We start from the raw sequence: 11,836 nt of genomic DNA, 5'->3' as shown, positions 1-11,836 counted from the left end.
TCTCTTTATACTGTATGCTATATGTGAGGGAGGGAGATTGGCTATATACTGTATGCTATATGTGGGGGAGGGGGACTTGTCTTTATACTGTATGCTATATGTGGGGGAGGGAGATTGGCTATATACTGTATGCTATATGTGGGGGAGGGAGATTGGCTAATACTGTATGCTATATGTGGGGGAGGGGGACTTGTCTTTATACTGTATGCTATATGTGGGGGAGGGAGATTGGCTATATACTGTATGCTATATGTGGGAGAGGGGGACTTGTCTTTATACTGTATGCTATATGTGGGGGAGGGAGATTGGCTATATACTGTATGCTATATGTGGGGGAGGGAGATTGGCTAATACTGTATGCTATATGTGGGGGAGGGGGACTTGTCTTTATACTGTATGCTATATGTGGGGGAGGGAGATTGGCTATATACTGTATGCTATATGTGGGGGAGGGAGATTGGCTAATACTGTATGCTATATGTGGGGGAGTGGGACTTGTCTTTATACTGTGTGCTATATGTGGGGAAGGGAGATTAGCTATATACTGTATGCTATATGTGGGGGAGGGGGACTTGTCTTTATACTGTATGCTATATGTGGGGGAGGGAGATTGGCTATATACTGTATGCTATATGTGGGGGAGGGGACTTCTCTTTATACTGTATGCTATATGTGGGGGAGGGAGATTGGCTATATACTGTATGCTATATGTGGGGGAGGGGGACTTGTCTTTATACTGTATGCTATATGTGGGGGAGGGAGATTGGCTATATACTGTATGCTATATGTGGGGGAGGGAGATTGGCTAATACTGTATGCTATATGTGGGGGAGGGGGACTTGTCTTTATACTGTATGCTATATGTGGGGGAGGGAGATTGGTTATATACTGTATGCTATATGTGGGGGAGGGGGACTTGTCTTTATACTATATGCTATATGTGGGGGAGGGAGATTGGCTATATACTGTATGCTATATGTGGGGGAGGAAGATTGGCTAATACTGTATGCTATATGTGGGGGAGGGGGACTTGTCTTTATACTGTATGCTATATGTGGGGGAGGGAGATTGTCTTTATACTGTATGCTATATGTGGGGGAGGGAGATTGGCTAATACTGTATGCTATATGTGGGGGGGGGGGACTTGTCTTTATACTGTATGCTATATGTGGGGGAGGGAGATTGGCTATATACTGTATGCTATATGTGGGGGAGGGAGATTGGCTATATACTGTATGCTATATGTGGGGGAGGGGGACTTGTCTTTATGCTGTATGCTATTTGTGGGGAAGGGAGATTGGCTATATACTGTTTGCTATATGTGGGGGAGTGGGACTTGTCTTTATACTGTGTGCTATATGTGGGGAAGGGAGATTAGCTATATACTGTATGCTATATGTGGGGGGGGGGGACTTGTCTTTATACTGTATGCTATATGTGGGGGAGGGAGATTGGCTATATACTGTATGCTATATGTGGGGGAGGGAGATTGGCTATATACTGTATGCTATATGTGGGGGAGGGGGACTTGTCTTTATACTGTATGCTATATGTGGGGGAGGGAGATTGGCTATATACTGTATGCTATATGTGGGGGAGGGGGACTTGTCTTTATGCTGTATGCTATTTGTGGGGAAGGGAGATTGGCTATATACTGTTTGCTATATGTGGGGGAGGGGGACTTGTCTTTATACTGTATGCTATATGTGGGAGACAGGGACTTGGCTATATACTGTATGTTATATACTGTATGCTATATGTGGGGGAGGGAGATTGGCTATTTACTGTATGCTATATGTGGGGGAGGGGGACTTGTCTTTATACAGTATGCTATATGTGGGGGAGGGAGATTGGCTATGTACTGTATGCTATATGTGGGGGAGGGGGACTTGTCTTTATACTGTATGCTATATGTGGGGGAGGGAGATTGGCTATGTACTGTATGCTATATGTGGGGGAGGGGGACTTGTCTTTATACTGTATGCTATATGTGGGGGAGGGAGATTGGCTATGTACTGTATGCTATATGTGGGGGAGGGGGACTTGTCTTTATACTGTATGCTATTTGTGGGGGAGGGGGATTTGTATTTATACTGGATGCTATATGTGGGGGAGGGAGATTGGCTATATACTGTATGCTATATGTGGGGGAGGGGGACTTGTCTTTATGCTGTGTGCTATATGTGGGGGAGGGAGATTGGCTATATACTGTATGCTATATGTGGGGGAGGGGGACTTGTCTTTATACTGTATGCTATATGTGGGGGAGGGAGATTGGCTATATACTGTATGCTATATGTGGGGGAGGGAGATTGGCTATATACTGTATGCTATATGTGGGGGAGGGGGACTTGTCTTTATGCTGTGTGCTATATGTTGGGGAGGGAGATTGGCTATATACTGTATGCTATATGTGGGGGAGGGGATTGGCTATATACTGTATGCTATATGTGGGGGAGGGAGATTGGCTATATACTGTATGCTATATGTGGGGGAGGGGGACTTGTCTTTATACTGTATGCTATATGTGGGGGAGGGAGATTCGCTATATACTGTATGCTATATGTGGGGGAGGGGGACTTGTCTTTATACTGTATGCTATATGTGGGGGAGGGAGATTGGCTATATACTGTATGCTATATGTGGGAGAGGGGGACTTGTCTTTATACTGTATGCTATATGTGGGGGAGGGAGATTGGCTATATACTGTATGCTATATGTGGGGGAGGGAGATTGGCTAATACTGTATGCTATATGTGGGGGAGGGGGACTTGTCTTTATGCTGTATGCTATATGTGGGGGAGGGAGATTGGCTATATACTGTATGCTATATGTGGGGGAGGGAGATTGGCTATATACTGTATGCTATATGTGGGGGAGGGAGATTGGCTATATACTGTATGCTATATGTGGGAGAGGGGGACTTGTCTTTATACTGTATGCTATATGTGGGGGAGGGAGATTGGCTATATACTGTATGCTATATGTGGGGGAGGGGGACTTGTCTTTATACTGTATGCTATATGTGGGGGAGGAAGATTGGCTATGTACTGTATGCTATATGTGGGGGAGGGAGATTGGCTAATACTGTATGCTATATGTGGGGGAGGGGGACTTGTCTTTATACTGTATGCTATATGTGGGGGAGGGAGATTGGCTAATACTGTATGCTATATGTGGGGGAGGGGGACTTGTCTTTATACTGTATGCTATATGTGGGGGAGGGAGATTGGCTATATACTGTATGCTATATGTGGGAGAGGGGGACTTGTCTTTATACTGTATGCTATATGTGGGGGAGGGAGATTGGCTATATACTGTATGCTATATGTGGGGGAGGGAGATTGGCTAATACTGTATGCTATATGTGGGGGAGGGGGACTTGTCTTTATACTGTATGCTATATGTGGGGGAGGGAGATTGGCTATATACTGTATGCTATATGTGGGGGAGGGAGATTGGCTAATACTGTATCCTATATGTGGGGGAGGGAGATTGGCTATATACTGTATGCTATATGTGGGGGAGGGAGATTGGCTAATACTGTATCCTATATGTGGGGGAGTGGGACTTGTCTTTATACTGTGTGCTATATGTGGGGAAGGGAGATTGGCTATATACTGTATGCTATATGTGGGGGAGTGGGACTTGTCTTTATATTGTATGCTATATGTGGGGGAGGGAGATTGGCTATATACTGTATGCTATATGTGGGGGAGTGGGACTTGTCTTTATACTGTGTGCTATATGTGGGGAAGGGAGATTGGCTATATACTGTATGCTATATGTGGGGGAGGGGGACTTGTCTTTATACTGTATGCTATATGTGGGGGAGGGAGATTGGCTATATACTGTATGCTATATGTGGGGGAGGGAGATTGGCTATATACTGTATGCTATATGTGGGGGAGGGGGACTTGTCTTTATACTGTATGCTATATGTGGAGGAGGGAGATTGGCTATATACTGAATGCTATATGTGGGGGAGGGGGACTTGTCTTTATACTGTATGCTATATGTGGGGGAGGGAGATTGGCTATATACTGTATGCTATATGTGGGGGAGGGAGATTGGCTAATACTGTATGCTATATGTGGGGGAGGGGGACTTGTCTTTATACTGTATGCTATATGTGGGGGAGGGAGATTGGCTATATACTGTATGATATATGTGGGGGAGGGAGATTGGCTAATACTGTATGCTATATGTGGGGGAGGGGGACTTGTCTTTATACTGTATGCTATATGTGGGGGAGGGAGATTGGCTATATACTGTATGCTATATGTGGGAGAAGGGGACTTGTCTTTATACTGTATGCTATATGTGGGGGAGGGAGATTGGCTATATACTGTATGCTATATGTGGGGGAGGAAGATTGGCTAATACTGTATGCTATATGTGGGGGAGGGGGACTTGTCTTTATACTGTATGCTATATGTGGGGGAGGGAGATTGGCTAATACTGTATGCTATATGTGGGGGAGTGGGACTTGTCTTTATACTGTGTGCTATATGTGGGGAAGGGAGATTGGCTATATACTGTATGCTATATGTGGGGGAGGGGGACTTGTCTTTATACTGTATGCTATATGTGGGGGAGGGAGATTGGCTATATACTGTATGCTATATGTGGGGGAGGGGGACTTGTCTTTATACTGTATGCTATATGTGGGGGAGTGGGACTTGTCTTTATACTGTGTGCTATATGTGGGGAAGGGAGATTAGCTATATACTGTATGCTATATGTGGGGGAGGGGGACTTGTCTTTATACTGTATGCTATATGTGGGGGAGGGAGATTGGCTATATACTGTATGCTATATGTGGGGGAGGGAGATTGGCTATATACTGTATGCTATATGTGGGGGAGGGGGACTTGTCTTTATACTGTATGCTATATGTGGGGGAGGGAGATTGGCTATATACTGTATGCTATATGTGGGGGAGGGGGACTTGTCTTTATGCTGTATGCTATTTGTGGGGAAGGGAGATTGGCTATATACTGTTTGCTATATGTGGGGGAGGGGGACTTGTCTTTATACTGTATGCTATATGTGGGAGACAGGGACTTGGCTATATACTGTATGCTATATGTGGGGGAGGGGGACTTGGTTATATACTGTATGCTATATGTGGGGGAGGGAGATTGGCTATTTACTGTATGCTATATGTGGGGGAGGGGGACTTGTCTTTATACAGTATGCTATATGTGGGGGAGGGAGATTGGCTATATACTGTATGCTATATGTGGGGGAGGGGGACTTGTCTTTATACTGTATGCTATATGTGGGGGAGGGAGATTGGCTATGTACTGTATGCTATATGTGGGGGAGGGGGACTTGTCTTTATACTGTATGCTATTTGTGGGGGAGGGGGATTTGTATTTATACTGGATGCTATATGTGGGGGAGGGAGATTGGCTATATACTGTATGCTATATGTGGGGGAGGGGGACTTGTCTTTACGCTGTGTGCTATATGTGGGGGAGGGAGATTGGCTATATACTGTATGCTATATGTGGGGGAGGGGGACTTGTCTTTATACTGTATGCTATATGTGGGGGAGGGAGATTGGCTATATACTGTATGCTATATGTGGGGGAGGGAGATTGGCTATATACTGTATGCTATATGTGGGAGAGGGGGACTTGTCTTTATACTGTATGCTATATGTGGGGGAGGGAGATTGGCTATATACTGTATGCTATATGTGGGGGAGGGGGACTTGTCTTTATGCTGTGTGCTATATGTTGGGGAGGGAGATTGGCTATATACTGTATGCTATATGTGGGGGAGGGAGATTGGCTATATACTGTATGCTATATGTGGGGGAGAGAGATTGGCTATATACTGTATGCTATATGTGGGAGAGGGGGACTTGTCTTTATACTGTATGCTATATGTGGGGGAGGGAGATTGGCTATATACTGTATGCTATATGTGGGGGAGGGGACTTCTCTTTATACTGTATGCTATATGTGAGGGAGGGAGATTGGCTATATACTGTATGCTATATGTGGGGGAGGGGGACTTGTCTTTATACTGTATGCTATATGTGGGGGAGGGAGATTGGCTATATACTGTATGCTATATGTGGGGGAGGGAGATTGGCTAATACTGTATGCTATATGTGGGGGAGGGAGATTGGCTATATACTGTATGCTATATGTGGGGGAGGGAGATTGGCTATATACTGTATGCTATATGTGGGGGAGGGAGATTGGCTAATACTGTATGCTATATGTGGGGGAGGGGGACTTGTCTTTATACTGTATGCTATATGTGGGGGAGGGAGATTGGCTATATACTGTATGCTATATGTGGGGGAGGGAGATTGGCTAATACTGTATCCTATATGTGGGGGAGTGGGACTTGTCTTTATACTGTGTGCTATATGTGGGGAAGGGAGATTGGCTATATACTGTATGCTATATGTGGGGGAGTGGGACTTGTCTTTATATTGTATGCTATATGTGGGGGAGGGAGATTGGCTATATACTGTATGCTATATGTGGGGGAGTGGGACTTGTCTTTATACTGTGTGCTATATGTGGGGAAGGGAGATTGGCTATATACTGTATGCTATATGTGGGGGAGGGGGACTTGTCTTTATACTGTATGCTATATGTGGGGGAGGGAGATTGGCTATATACTGTATGCTATATGTGGGGGAGGGAGATTGGCTATATACTGTATGCTATATGTGGGGGAGGGGGACTTGTCTTTATACTGTATGCTATATGTGGAGGAGGGAGATTGGCTATATACTGAATGCTATATGTGGGGGAGGGGGACTTGTCTTTATACTGTATGCTATATGTGGGGGAGGGAGATTGGCTATATACTGTATGCTATATGTGGGGGAGGGAGATTGGCTATATACTGTATGCTATATGTGGGGGAGGGGGACTTGTCTTTATACAGTATGCTATATGTGGGGGAGGGAGATTGGCTATATACTGTATGCTATATGTGGGGGAGGGGGACTTGTCTTTATACAGTATGCTATATGTGGGGGAGGGAGATTGGCTATATACTGTATGCTATATGTGGGGGAGGGAGATTGGCTATGTACTGTATGCTATATGTGGGGGAGGGGGACTTGTCTTTATACAGTATGCTATATGTGGGGGAGGGAGATTGGCTATATACTGTATGCTATATGTGGGGGAGGGGGACTTGTCTTTATACAGTATGCTATATGTGGGGGAGGGAGATTGGCTATATACTGTATGCTATATGTGGGGGAGGGAGATTGGCTATGTACTGTATGCTATATGTGGGGGAGGGGGACTTGTCTTTATACTGTATGCTATTTGTGGGGGAGGGGGATTTGTATTTATACTGTATGCTATATGTGGGGGAGGGAGATTGGCTATATACTGTATGCTATATGTGGGGGAGGGGGACTTGTCTTTATGCTGTGTGCTATATGTGGGGGAGGGAGATTGGCTATATACTGTATGCTATATGTGGGGGAGGGGATTGGCTATATACTGTATGCTATATGTGGGGGAGGGAGATTGGCTATATACTGTATGCTATATGTGGGGGAGGGGGACTTGTCTTTATACTGTATGCTATATGTGGGGGAGGGAGATTGGCTATATACTGTATGCTATATGTGGGGGAGGGAGATTGGCTATATACTGTATGGTATATGTGGGAGAGGGGGACTTGTCTTTATACTGTATGCTATATGTACGGGAGGGAGATTGGCTATATACTGTATGCTATATGTGGGGGAGGGGACTTCTCTTTATACTGTATGCTATATGTGGGGGAGGGGGATTGGCTATATACTGTATGCTATATGTGGGGGAGGGGGACTTGTCTTTCTACTGTATGCTATATGTGGGGGAGGGAGATTGGCTATATACTGTATGCTATATGTGGGGGAGGGAGATTGGCTAATACTGTATGCTATATGTGGGGGAGTGGGACTTGTCTTTATACTGTGTGCTATATGTGGGGAAGGGAGATTGGCTATATACTGTATGCTATATGTGGGGGAGTGGGACTTGTCTTTATACTGTATGCTATATGTGGGGGAGGGAGATTGGCTATATACTGTATGCTATATGTGGGGGAGGGAGATTGGCTATATACTGTATGCTATATGTGGGGGAGTGGGACTTGTCTTTATACTGTGTGCTATATGTGGGGAAGGGAGATTGGCTATATACTGTATGCTATATGTGGGGGAGGGGGACTTGTCTTTATACTGTATGCTATATGTGGGGGAGGGAGATTGGCTATATACTGTATGCTATATGTGGGGGAGGGAGATTGGCTATATACTGTATGCTATATGTGGGGGAGGGGGACTTGTCTTTATACTGTATGCTATATGTGGGGGAGGGAGATTGGCTATATACTGTATGCTATATGTGGGGGAGGGGGACTTGTCTTTATACTGTATGCTATTAGTGGGGGAGGGAGATTGGCTATATACTGTATGCTATATGTGGGGGAGGGGGACTTGTCTTTATACTGTATGCTATATGTGGGAGACAGGGACTTGGCTATATACTGTATGCTATATGTGGGGGAGGGGGACTTGGTTATATACTGTATGCTATATGTGGGGGAGGGAGATTGGCTATATACTGTATGCTATATGTGGGGGAGGGGGACTTGTCTTTATACAGTATGCTATATGTGGGGGAGGGAGATTGGCTATATACTGTATGCTATATGTGGGGGAGGGGGACTTGTCTTTATACTGTATGCTATATGTGGGGGAGGGAGATTGGCTATGTACTGTATGCTATATGTGGGGGAGGGGACTTGTCTTTATACTGTATGCTATTTGTGGGGGAGGGGGATTTGTATTTATACTGTATGCTATATGTGGGGGAGGGAGATTGGCTATATACTGTATGCTATATGTGGGGGAGGGGGACTTGTCTTTATGCTGTGTGCTATATGTGGGGGAGGGAGATTGGCTATATACTGTATGCTATATGTGGGGGAGGGGATTGGCTATATACTGTATGCTATATGTGGGGGAGGGAGATTGGCTATATACTGTATGCTATATGTGGGGGAGGGGGACTTGTCTTTATACTGTATGCTATATGTGGGGGAGGGAGATTGGCTATATACTGTATGCTATATGTGGGGGAGGGGGACTTGTCTTTATACTGTATGCTATTAGTGGGGGAGGGAGATTGGCTATATACTGTATGCTATATGTGGGGGAGGGGGACTTGTCTTTATACTGTATGCTATATGTGGGAGACAGGGACTTGGCTATATACTGTATGCTATATGTGGGGGAGGGGGACTTGGTTATATACTGTATGCTATATGTGGGGGAGGGAGATTGGCTATATACTGTATGCTATATGTGGGGGAGGGGGACTTGTCTTTATACAGTATGCTATATGTGGGGGAGGGAGATTGGCTATATACTGTATGCTATATGTGGGGGAGGGGGACTTGTCTTTATACTGTATGCTATATGTGGGGGAGGGAGATTGGCTATGTACTGTATGCTATATGTGGGGGAGGGGGACTTGTCTTTATACTGTATGCTATTTGTGGGGGAGGGGGATTTGTATTTATACTGTATGCTATATGTGGGGGAGGGAGATTGTCTATATACTGTATGCTATATGTGGGGGAGGGGGACTTGTCTTTATGCTGTGTGCTATATGTGGGGGAGGGAGATTGGCTATATACTGTATGCTATATGTGGGGGAGGGGATTGGCTATATACTGTATGCTATATGTGGGGGAGGGAGATTGGCTATATACTGTATGCTATATGTGGGGGAGGGGGACTTGTCTTTATACTGTATGCTATATGTGGGGGAGGGAGATTGGCTATATACTGTATGCCATATGTGGGGGAGGGAGATTGGCTATATACTGTATGCTATATTTGGGGGAGGGAGATTGGCTATATACTGTATGCTATATGTGGGGGACGGGACTTCTCTTTATACTGTATGCTATATGTGGGGGAGGGAGATTGGCTATATACTGTATGCTATATGTGGGGGAGGGAGATTGGCTATATACTGTATGCTATATGTGGGGGAGGGAGATTGGCTAATACTGTATGCTATATGTGGGGGAGTGGGACTTGTCTTTATACTGTGTGCTATATGTGGGGAAGGGAGATTGGCTATATACTGTATGCTATATGTGGGGGAGGGGGACTTGTCTTTATACAGTATGCTATATGTGGGGGAGGGAGATTGGCTATATACTGTATGCTATATGTGGGGGAGGGAGATTGGCTATGTACTGTATGCTATATGTGGGGGAGGGGGACTTGTCTTTATACTGTATGCTATTTGTGGGGGAGGGGGATTTGTATTTATACTGTATGCTATATGTGGGGGAGGGAGATTGGCTATATACTGTATGCTATATGTGGGGGAGGGGGACTTGTCTTTATGCTGTGTGCTATATGTGGGGGAGGGAGATTGGCTATATACTGTATGCTATATGTGGGGGAGGGGATTGGCTATATACTGTATGCTATATGTGGGGGAGGGAGATTGGCTATATACTGTATGCTATATGTGGGGGAGGGGGACTTGTCTTTATACTGTATGCTATATGTGGGGGAGGGAGATTGGCTATATACTGTATGCTATATGTGGGGGAGGGAGATTGGCTATATACTGTATGCTATATGTGGGGGAGGGAGATTGGCTATATACTGTATGGTATATGTGGGAGAGGGGGACTTGTCTTTATACTGTATGCTATATGTACGGGAGGGAGATTGGCTATATACTGTATGCTATATGTGGGGGAGGGGACTTCTCTTTATACTGTATGCTATATGTGGGGGAGGGGGATTGGCTATATACTGTATGCTATATGTGGGGGAGGGGGACTTGTCTTTATACTGTATGCTATATGTGGGGGAGGGAGATTGGCTATATACTGTATGCTATATGTGGGGGAGGGAGATTGGCTAATACTGTATGCTATATGTGGGGGAGTGGGACTTGTCTTTATACTGTGTGCTATATGTGGGGAAGGGAGATTGGCTATATACTGTATGCTATATGTGGGGGAGTGGGACTTGTCTTTATACTGTATGCTATATGTGGGGGAGGGAGATTGGCTATATACTGTATGCTATATGTGGGGGAGGGAGATTGGCTATATACTGTATGCTATATGTGGGGGAGTGGGACTTGTCTTTATACTGTGTGCTATATGTGGGGAAGGGAGATTGGCTATATACTGTATGCTATATGTGGGGGAGGGGGACTTGTCTTTATACTGTATGCTATATGTGGGGGAGGGAGATTGGCTATATACTGTATGCTATATGTGGGGGAGGGAGATTGGCTATATACTGTATGCTATATGTGGGGGAGGGGGACTTGTCTTTATACTGTATGCTATATGTGGGGGAGGGAGATTGGCTATATACTGTATGCTATATGTGGGGGAGGGGGACTTGTCTTTATACTGTATGCTATTAGTGGGGGAGGGAGATTGGCTATATACTGTATGCTATATGTGGGGGAGGGGGACTTGTCTTTATACTGTATGCTATATGTGGGAGACAGGGACTTGGCTATATACTGTATGCTATATGTGGGGGAGGAGGACTTGGTTATATACTGTATGCTATATGTGGGGGAGGGAGATTGGCTATATACTGTATGCTATATGTGGGGGAGGGGGACTTGTCTTTATACAGTATGCTATATGTGGGGGAGGGAGATTGGCTATATACTGTATGCTATATGTGGGGGAGGGGGACTTGTCTTTATACTGTATGCTATATGTGGGGGAGGGAGATTGGCTATGTACTGTATGCTATATGTGGGGGAGGGGGACTTGTCTTTATACTGTATGC

Source organism: Phyllobates terribilis, unplaced genomic scaffold (genome assembly GCF_046119375.1).
Source record: "Phyllobates terribilis strain yellow unplaced genomic scaffold, ASM4611937v1 Scaffold_2__4_contigs__length_985480577, whole genome shotgun sequence".
Lineage (NCBI taxonomy): Eukaryota > Metazoa > Chordata > Amphibia > Anura > Dendrobatidae > Phyllobates > Phyllobates terribilis.
This window is presented reverse-complemented; position numbering follows the sequence as displayed.